Below are 10,022 nucleotides of genomic sequence, written 5' to 3'. Positions count from 1 at the left end.
AGGGAAAGCTGGAGAGATGTACAGACATAATGGAATTTTGTATCAAATCAGCCAAGGATGTTATCTATAGCACAGCTTTGAAAGGAAAGAGGGGAAAAAAGCTCTGAGAAAGAGTGCTTTTGGGCACAGTGCTGGCAGGAAAAAGGCTGGGAATCATAGGCGARTTATCGCCAATTGTTATTTCTCCTGTGTTCAAGAAAACACAGCTTCATACGCAGTACTGTGTGGTGCAGAGATAACGTAAGTAGAATAACTGAGCTGGCATGAAGCTCTGCCTGGGCTCTGTAACATTCCTGAGATTAACAGGATCACATTAAAGAAAGAACTAACTTCTTCATATTTTTTCCCCTAAAAGATGCAGTGCACATCATGCATAGCATTGGCCAGCCCCCGAGGATGTTGTGTGTGGCAATACTATGTTGTATGACATGCTTTTACAGTGCCTAGCACAATGTGGCTCTCAACCCTGAAGGAGGCTTCTACATGCTACCTAAGGACAAATAAATTATAATAAATACATGTGAATAAACAGTCATTTAATAGCACTTGAGACTCATTGTTATGCTGTCTCCATCTTAAAAACCTTTACTAAAAAGTAATTTTGAACTACTGTGAGGTTTTTATTTCTCCCTTCCCTTATAAACAATATCACAGGGATACACCAGGATATCTAGTTTAGGTTATCATGTCGTATTTCCTACAATGGCATGGGAATGCCTTCTCTTCCTGCACTTCTCAGTCCGTGGTGGGGTGGCTTGTAGTGCTTAACAGGAAGGGCAGAAAGGTCTTTGGATATTACTTTCCTCTTTTTAATTTTACACTGAACATTGCCTCATGCTCACTTGCCTAATGTGCAGAGCCACTATATCATAGTTTCAATATGACACATTGTGAACCTTCTGGCTTCTAGTCCAGAAGCCAAATGGCATTGTGTATTCCCTCCATTTGGCCTCATTTTCATGCTCCCCCTTTGCACTCAGGCTGACAAGAGGAGTGTATGAAGCTTTTTCTTGCTGCTGCATCTTGACCTTGACCTTAGAGCTTTAGAAAAGGCTACTTGCATGTGCAGGGCGGCCATTGTCCACAGTCAATTCCCCTTTTCTTTTGATATTAAGAGAGTAAAAGGCCATGTGATATATTCCCTTCTCAGGCCCAGCATTTTCGTCCTGCTTTCTCCCTTGCAAGTATTTTGTAGTGACCTTTTTTCTCAGGTCGGGCTTACAGCCTCATTCATTTTTTTGCTCTCTGTTCTTCCTATCCCTCTCTTTTTTCCTTGTAAACACATACACATACGCACGCGTGCGCATGCGCACTCGCACACACACACACACACATGGGCGCGCACACACACACACGCACACACACACACGCACACACACACAGAGGAAAATCTATATGTGTCAGACATTCAGCAAGGGAAAGACAAAGGCACTGAGTTAATTACCCATCATTTACTGCTGCTGAGAAGAACAGATGGTAGCAGGCGATATGTAAATGGCAAGGGGCAGTGAATTATTCGATTTTTTTAGATTAATCGTCGATGACAAAGGAAGTGATTACAAGCTGTGACATTTATACAAATGTATAAAGTACATAATGCTAGAAAAAAAGAGCTTAATATTATTATGAGGATGTCAGTCTTGTGAACACCATTGTCACAATACAAAGCAACACATTTTGTGAGATCCAAGGATCTGCTTTTCTTTCATTTGCAAACTTTAGTAAGTCTTAGCCTCTGGAAACATATATTTCCCAAAATGAATCCATGCCTGACAATCATAAAAAATGTTTTGGGTATTTTTGCATATTTCCCACAAAGCAAAACAGTGCTTAGTCTGAATAGTACAGTTTGCTAGGAATAAAGCTGGTGCCGAATCAGTGTGTAGGACTGTAAAATAGAAAAGGTGCTAATAAAATACAGGCAGGAAATAGAAAATAAAAGGAAAGGTGATGTTTAAGCTGACAGGCCCTCTGTGAGGACAGGAGGGTGGAAAAGTGAGGTGGAAGTGAAGACAGAAGATATTATTGTTTGTTTACTGCTTGGCTGAAAAATAATTGTTTTAGAGACTTTGAAGGTCAGAATGACATAATTTCTAGGCCAGGCCTTGCTTGGCATTACACAAACACCCAACCTGCTCATCCTCAAGGTAGTCTACTGTATTTTCTGCTGCATAAATAATTAATTGGTACATGAGAAAAACAGATGCTTCCTTTTGCAGATCATAGAAACCACTCCATCATCAAAATGTCTTCAATCACCTAATTATTAAATCTATACGGTGCTAATAATACAGAAGGGAGAGGAAGCCAGCGAACCGCAAATTTTGTTCCCTATGAAGCATCCCAATCTACTGTATTTCTTATGTTTCACATCTCTGCAACATCAGCATGGGAAACAGAGGGGAGAGTTTGAGGGCGAGCTTATTTATCCTCCTCAGAAATACCTTCCAATCAAGCAAAGCAAAACATCACCAAAATTACTGCGAAACACTTCACTGTTATGCATGCTTTGTTGATTACAGAGGGGTGAGGGAGGAACAGAATAACATTATATTAGTCAGCAGCACTGGATAGTGCATTTAAATCTAGCAATCCATTTTGTATGAATATTGTTTCAGGAATAAAGTGCTGTCTGAACCAATCTGCCCTGAAGAAAGAGAAGTGTAAAACGCTGTAGTAGACCAGTATTTCCAGTGTGGTTTTATTAGAAGCCAGACACTCAAGATAAGCACCACCAACTAAACTAGTTGTTTCTAAGGTGTTTCTTTATTATTTTTTTTCTTCTAAAAAATGATACCTGCTTGAGAAGCAATTAACGCGCTAATACAGTTTCCACTAAAGTCAGAGGTGCACATGCTAGGATGGTTAATATATTTATCTTTCCCTAGATAAATATACCATGGCCCCCAGAATAAAAATGCATGTACAGTTATTAAAAAAACAGAGCTGCATCTATTTCTCCTGACTGTAAGAACTAATCTGAGAGTCTCTCAAATCAGCTCATATTACACATATCATCACAGCTATTTATATCATCTACATACTGCCTTGTGGGGGGTTATGGGTTAAAGCTGTAACCTGGGGGTGGAGAAAGACAGTCATTTCTTTTTTACAAGGCTAGAAAACAGAACAAAATTCTCCCTTCTGAAAATGGAAGAGAAGGAAAATATTTTTCTATAGGGCAACAATAAATGGGACATGACTTTGTTAAAATATCTAGGTAAGTGTCAAAGGCCATATTTCTTCATCCTCCCTAGACAAGATGAAAAGATTCTAATGAGAAAACTCTCGCTGCCTCCTCCCCCATCTTTTTTTTTAAACAAAGGATGGATGATTTACGACATGGGCATAAGCATATATACCTTTCTTGCACCTATAGATTCATATTTATGAGATTTTTTTTTAAATGTCATAGCTAGACCATACATTACTAAAGTCTCTCCATTATTAATGTGTTAATGCATTCCAGAAGACAAAAACCAACATCAGTAGGGAAACATGATTTTATGTGGAAAAAATGGCTGAATCTGAATCCATGCTATATCTAGCCATCTATTTATATACATTCCTGCAACACAACAAATTGATGAGAGAAGGGAAAATAAAATATCCATGCATTTCTACAGCCTTCCACTGCTTTGGAGATATTTATTTATGAAAACCACAGGTAGCCATTATTTATAATACTGATCTTTTTGTTCTTTTTTTTTTACTAAAACAAAGATGAAATTGGAATTGGTTTTGTAGGGACATTTATACTGAAAGCAGGATCATTTTATATTTTCCCAAGTTGAAGTCTGTATTCATTACTAGGAAAAATGTAAGAACAGCAAGCTAAAGTATTTTCATTTGTGGCCCATATTTATTTTACAGGAAGCCTGTCACTGCACCATTGCATAAAAATGGAATTTGAACTATGCTTGCCCAATAAAATGAACTGCAATGCACTCTTTTTGTGCACATGCTGAAATTATTCACTGGATATATATTTTTGATATGTATGTATGTACACATACGTATATACACACACACCACCCATGTACATTTTATTAAACACATTTATGCAGAGATGTTTTTTGTTTGGTTAGCTATATAGTTTGTGCCTCAAGAAGACAAGCACACCTAGAAATCACAGTGTTCCATTAACAAGATATACATATAATATTTACATGCAAATGTGTATGTTAGCCAGTGTGCAGGTATGAACACATTTGTTAGTACTGTCTTCATTTGTTTCAGTGCGTTGCAGTCAAAATAACTGCGAATTTCATTTGCTGTGCATTATAGGACATATACTCTGCAATGTAGCTAACCTGCAAAAGCATGAATATGCTATGAGAGTATCGTCTTTCCAGTTGTTGAGAAATGGACAGCAAAAATTAAAAGGTAGAATAGGATGGCCTATTGTGACAGCAAAAAGAAGACATTATTTAGTGAGAGATGTCAGGCACTGGCTAGCAGTCAACCTCCTCCAAAAAATATATTAGATTATCTTTCAGTTTATTGTATGGCATGCTATAGCTGAATCACTAATATGCTCCATCTTATTTGTGATATAATAAAAACCACAGCTGCCTGGAAAAGCAAATATTTTTCCTTTAGGTCACTTTCATATTTATAAGTATGAATTTTCTTTTTTTCATGAACATGTACATCTATCTATGTGTGCTATGCTTAGCAACATGAGTATGAATATATCATAAGAACAAACATGCTTGAAAAACGTATTTGGCAAAGCATAGATATAGGAGCACATTATTTTAAAGACTCTAGATGTAACATTTTCCTTTTGGTCAGTTCAAAACAATACAGGTCATTTAAACTCACCACACTGCTTTTATCTTCCTATTCCTTCCTTTCTATTTCTAAAATAACTCACTGTGTTCTAAGCTGAGCCTTTTCAAAAAGAAAGAAGCAATTCGGCTAACATCAATATTCAAAAATACCAAAACAAAACAACAACAAAACAGACAGAGTAACATTTAAATGATTTATCTTTATGCATTTCTTTCAATTCACTTCAACTGACTCCATTTTTATATAGGTTATAAGATTTACTATAGCAACCTAACCCCCCCCCCCAAAAAAAAAAGTCTAATACCCCCTTCTTTGTGACTTAAATCAAACCAATAGAGCCCTCTATTGGTAAAATTTGAGATTGCTACAAGATGTCTCCTGTGGTGTAAGGACGTGATGCTCGTCATTGCCTATGCCATCATGCTCCAGCTGAAGTCAAGGGCAGACCTTTTTGGACTTTGATAGCATTAGTAAAAGACCCTAAGAGAAATGGTCTTTCTTATTTCTGAGGGATGAAATTTCAGTTTTATTTATTTTTTCATGCAACAGCCCTACACAACTGGTTTATTGTGAAATGTGAGCACGTCACTGTATAAACCCATAAGACCTCTAATATAACAGTGTTCCCTTCAGAAACTTTTCAAGGCACTTCTGGAAATGATGCAAAAATATGACACTTGGTCCTAACTCAATATTTCTTCTTTGATAAGTTCAGGATTTAGACTGTACTTTCAGAAGCTATCTGGGACATCATCCCCTGTTCAGTCCTACAATTAAGGCCTTGGGTACAGTATAATTATGGGCCCTAAGGCCAAGTCACCTCAGCAACCTCAAAACGCATTGCTTTATTCATTAATATAGGAGAGAGTATGTCAGGGGTGGGAGTTGTTTCTTTAAAAAAATGTAAGGAGCTATAGAAATGTAAGAAGAAAGTCTTTACAGACAATTTTTGTCAATTTAGACATTCAAAGAAAAAAACAAACCTTGATAAGGTTCTTATGATTCGGTCACGAATTTATATCTTGCAGCCCCAGTCCTGATGAAAGAACTGCATACAGCCATGTAGTTCCACATACCTAAGGCACCACCGGCTTCATGGAGCGCTCCATAGGGCGGGCAAGAGGCAGGAGTAGACTTTGCAGGAAGGTAGACTGTAATAAACGTCTAGTTTTTTTAATTAAGAAACTATCTGTATTTTGTCCCAGCACAGTGGGACTTCAAGACTCCTTTAGCTATTACATATTTACACAGATTCATTATGATATATCCTAGCACTTTGAGATTGTTAAGTAGATATATGTATTACTTTACTATCAAGGAAAAGCACTGGCCTATCCAAGGTAGAAAATTTTCGTTTCTATTTTGCATACAGACAACCAAAGAGAAAAAGCAGATTTAGGCTGCACTGAAGTGGCCTGTCAGTCCACACCACAGCAAGACCTGTCCCCCACTTGTTTCAAATGGGATGTGGCAGGAGTACATGCTTTTTCCCTGAGGAGAGAGGGGAAGGAGGTTGGTGCATATCTGGGATATCCCAGATATGGGGATGGGACATGWCCAGGTCCTGCACCTAAGCCAAAAAGCTCAGAGCCCTCTTGGGTCTTGCTGATTAGATGTAGTCTAAGGTCAAGGTCACAAGGGAAMTCTGTAGTTGATGCAGTTCCTGAACACAGATAACTCAGGTATGGTACTTCCAGCAGTTAGTTGTCCACATGACCTTTGGCTTCCTCTGCCAGTCCCACATCCTCTGATCCTCTTCTTACTGACTTCAGGTCCTTTCTAAAAGTCATCATCAGTTTTTCCAGCCATCCTGGAAGCTGATCTGATTCCTGCAGGTAGGTTCTGGGCTTGGACTGGGGCTGCACAGGCAACATTAACCCAGTACCAGTCAGTTCAACCGTGTTAACATCTGCATGTGTTATTCCTTCCTCCTTTAGTGTCACTTACATATTCATGAGGACATTTGCTGTACTTTTAAGGCCAAACCATGATCTCTCATATTTTCTCCATTCTGTTGTTTTTACTCTTCTGCTTTCTGTGAGCAGGAAGGCAAAAAACCTAAAAATATTGCATGCTTCTAAATGTGCAAGTCCAACAGCTCCATTGTTCAGAAGATGCAGGAACGTCTTTTGTTATTTCTTTTTTTTAATTGCAATGTCTATTGAATTTCAATAATTAAAACAATCTGTGGGTGCTCTATATACTAAAGCTTAGTATATTAAAATGTGCACCAACCAATGCCTCCTTTCAAGTTAAATTAGGGTTGTTGCATTTCAAAAGGCTTCCAATCACTTTTTTATGTGACACAAAGATAAACTAGTTTTGGAAGGTACACAAGGGCCTCTGGGGTCCACCAGAAAATGTGCCCCTGTCAAAGCACAGGTAGTCCTTCACTAAAGGTTTTCTGCTCTCATTCTCTAATAACTTAAGTTTCTGGTATGTTTTGCATACTGACCATCCTTGTAAACCTACGTGACTCAGTGGGAATTATTTAAATCCTGTTGCAGACAGACAAGACCATGGAATACTTCTGCCTCAGTGCTTGGGTATCTAGGTATTAGATGAGCAAGTACTGAGAGGAAAGGCAGAAATAAAAAGGTCCGTTCTACTGTAAAGAAACTTGCTATACCAAATCAATCAGCTAATTTGCTTATCAAGTCTTGTAAGCACCACTTCATTCTAAGCAAGTTTCTGTGGATTTCCTAGTGCACGGGATCTCCATACTCTCCTCAACAGTACAATGGCTGGGACCAAAAAGGGAAAGTGAGGAAAAGAGTTTGTCTGATGCACCTCATTGCATTTTTTTCCCCTCTTTTACATGTTATTTATTGACTTTCCTTTCTACATTAGCCAGCCAACATAAAGCCTTTAAACCATTTAAAGTCTTGGAAAAGTGAATTTCTTTATTTCACAAACACCTCTTGTTTAACTAGGTAAAGAAGCATAATTTTTTAACTCTCTTGAGCAGAAGTAATGACTTCCTAAAAATGATGTTACTCCATGATTAAACAGAATAAAACACCACTGTGTTAAAAACAGCTTGCCTCACACCCTAAAGCTCTTGATGCTATAAATAGCAGAGGCTGGCAGCCTACAGCTCACCATCTTCCACTGCACTGATGTGCTGTGGTGGTAGTGAGGGATGCAATTGCTGCGTTCACCTGAGGAGCTAGTATTTTGGTGTCTCGTCAGTGTCTGCTGAGAAGGGGCTTCCAATTGGCTGACTTTTACCCTGTTAGGAAAATTACAGCTGTCCTTGTTAAATCTCTTCCCTTCTTTTTTGCCCAGAGTGACACAGGCAAGAAGTTTGGATGGGTACAACGTGGGTGTGACTGGTAAGGAAATGCAATAACAATGACATTAAAGGGAATGCAATTTCACATGCCCAGCCTTGCAGGGAAGAAATAACAGGAATAAAAATAAATTAACATAAACATAGCATATAATCTGAGACTTGTATTGTACAAGAAAAATAATTTTTAAAAACAACCTTACAGAGGAAGATGCTGGTATTATTCTGAAATTGTTTACCTATGTATTTGACTGATAACATTATTCTATCATGTGGAGAAGGAAGGGAATGGGAAGCCTATTGCAAGGCTGTATTAACCCCAGGAAAAAGTGAAAAAGAAAGGATCCAAAAATGTTCAGAAAGGGTGATGGTCCGAAGATCTAAAAAGAAAGTGATGTGTAACAAAGAGAAAGATTAGATCAAGTCACCTGGATGAGATTTGTGCTCAGATCTCACCTGCCTATGAGTGAAGGAAGGCTGGCACACTTCAGCAGCTGTGACCCTTCTGCTCAGCCATTCCTGAGAGGGTGCCAAGAACTGGGACAAGGACAGGGACAGACTGGGAAGATACCCCACCATCTATGAGGAGAAAGGTCCTCACAGGAGAGACTGCCCACACCTCCTTCTTAGGAAGTCATCATAGCAATCATCACTCCACCCAATACTGCCAGCCAGGGGAGCCAGGCTCACAGTGCTCCCTTCCTCCATGCATAATCTGGTGGCTTCAGCATGCTGGTACCTTCTCCTCTCCCAGGCCAGGCATACAGCCAACCTCACAAGGACTGGTCAGAAGAGTGTCAAAAAAATCCAAAAAGAGTCAAAACATCAGTGAACACACTTTACTGGAGAGAAAAAGAATGAGATGAGAAATACTGGAGAAAATTCTCTTTACTAAGTTTGGTGACAAAGCACCAGGCAAGACATCACCTGGGATGCAGATTTCTTATTTGTGATACCACAGGAGTAGCAATTTGGCTCAGCCCTTCTGAACCTCCCTACAGCCTTTCTCTGTCAGGGTCATGTTGCAAAATATGGCTGCTTCCAAAAGAGGAAAGGAGCAGCCAGGAAAAATCCCCAGAAGACCTCAAGCATTTTGTAATTGCCTCTTGATAGGTAGGTTATTAACCAGTGTGCTTGTACCTTAAAGGTCAATGCACATTCTCCTTAAAATTTCAGTGCACATTTGTGCTCTACTGTATGCTTTTGATTTCCCTCAGAAACTGGCACAGGAGAAGTAGACATGATTCTAGGCTATTGGAGCAATGTCTACTCTAAGGATGCTTAATTTTTTGTCTCAGATTAAATAAATTTTATTTCCAGTCTGCCCAAACTTTGGGGAATCTTCCAGTCAGCTAAGGTGAGAAAATATCAAGGTGGCAATTGTTGCCTGCTGCATTTACTGCTTGAGATTGAAATCTGTGTTGCTTTAACATGTTTGTGCAGTTAATATGCTGCATTGAGGAGTTGAGGAGGAAAGAGAAGGGCAATGACCAATTCACCTGCTAGCTTAATAGCCTATCTGAATAACACTAAAAGCAAACTGCGGTTTTGACTGTAAGCAGTGATGTCCTCAGAGCCAGAGATGTTATTACATACTTGAGATCAATATACATTATAAAACAATGTCATCTTTATTTTCTCCTTTAACCTCTGGAAGTTATATGTCTCTAAAACACTAAAATACATCACAATATTGGTGATTACAGATTCTAAATTTCTTACCTAACATGGCTACAATATGAATGTCACGAAGCCTAAAATTCAAATTATCGGCAGGTGATTGTTGTGGGGGACTCCCTGCTGCAGGGGACGGAGGCATCTATCTGCCAACCTGACCCCATGTCTAGAGAGGTTTGTGGCCTGCCAGGGGCTCGTGTGAGAGATGTCATGCAAAGACTGCCAAGACTTGTCCACGCTTCAGACTATTACCCAC

Source organism: Apteryx rowi, unplaced genomic scaffold (genome assembly GCF_003343035.1).
Source record: "Apteryx rowi isolate R43461 unplaced genomic scaffold, aptRow1 scaffold_96, whole genome shotgun sequence".
In the NCBI taxonomy this organism is placed as follows: domain Eukaryota; kingdom Metazoa; phylum Chordata; class Aves; order Apterygiformes; family Apterygidae; genus Apteryx; species Apteryx rowi.
Note: the sequence above shows the minus strand (reverse complement) of the source record.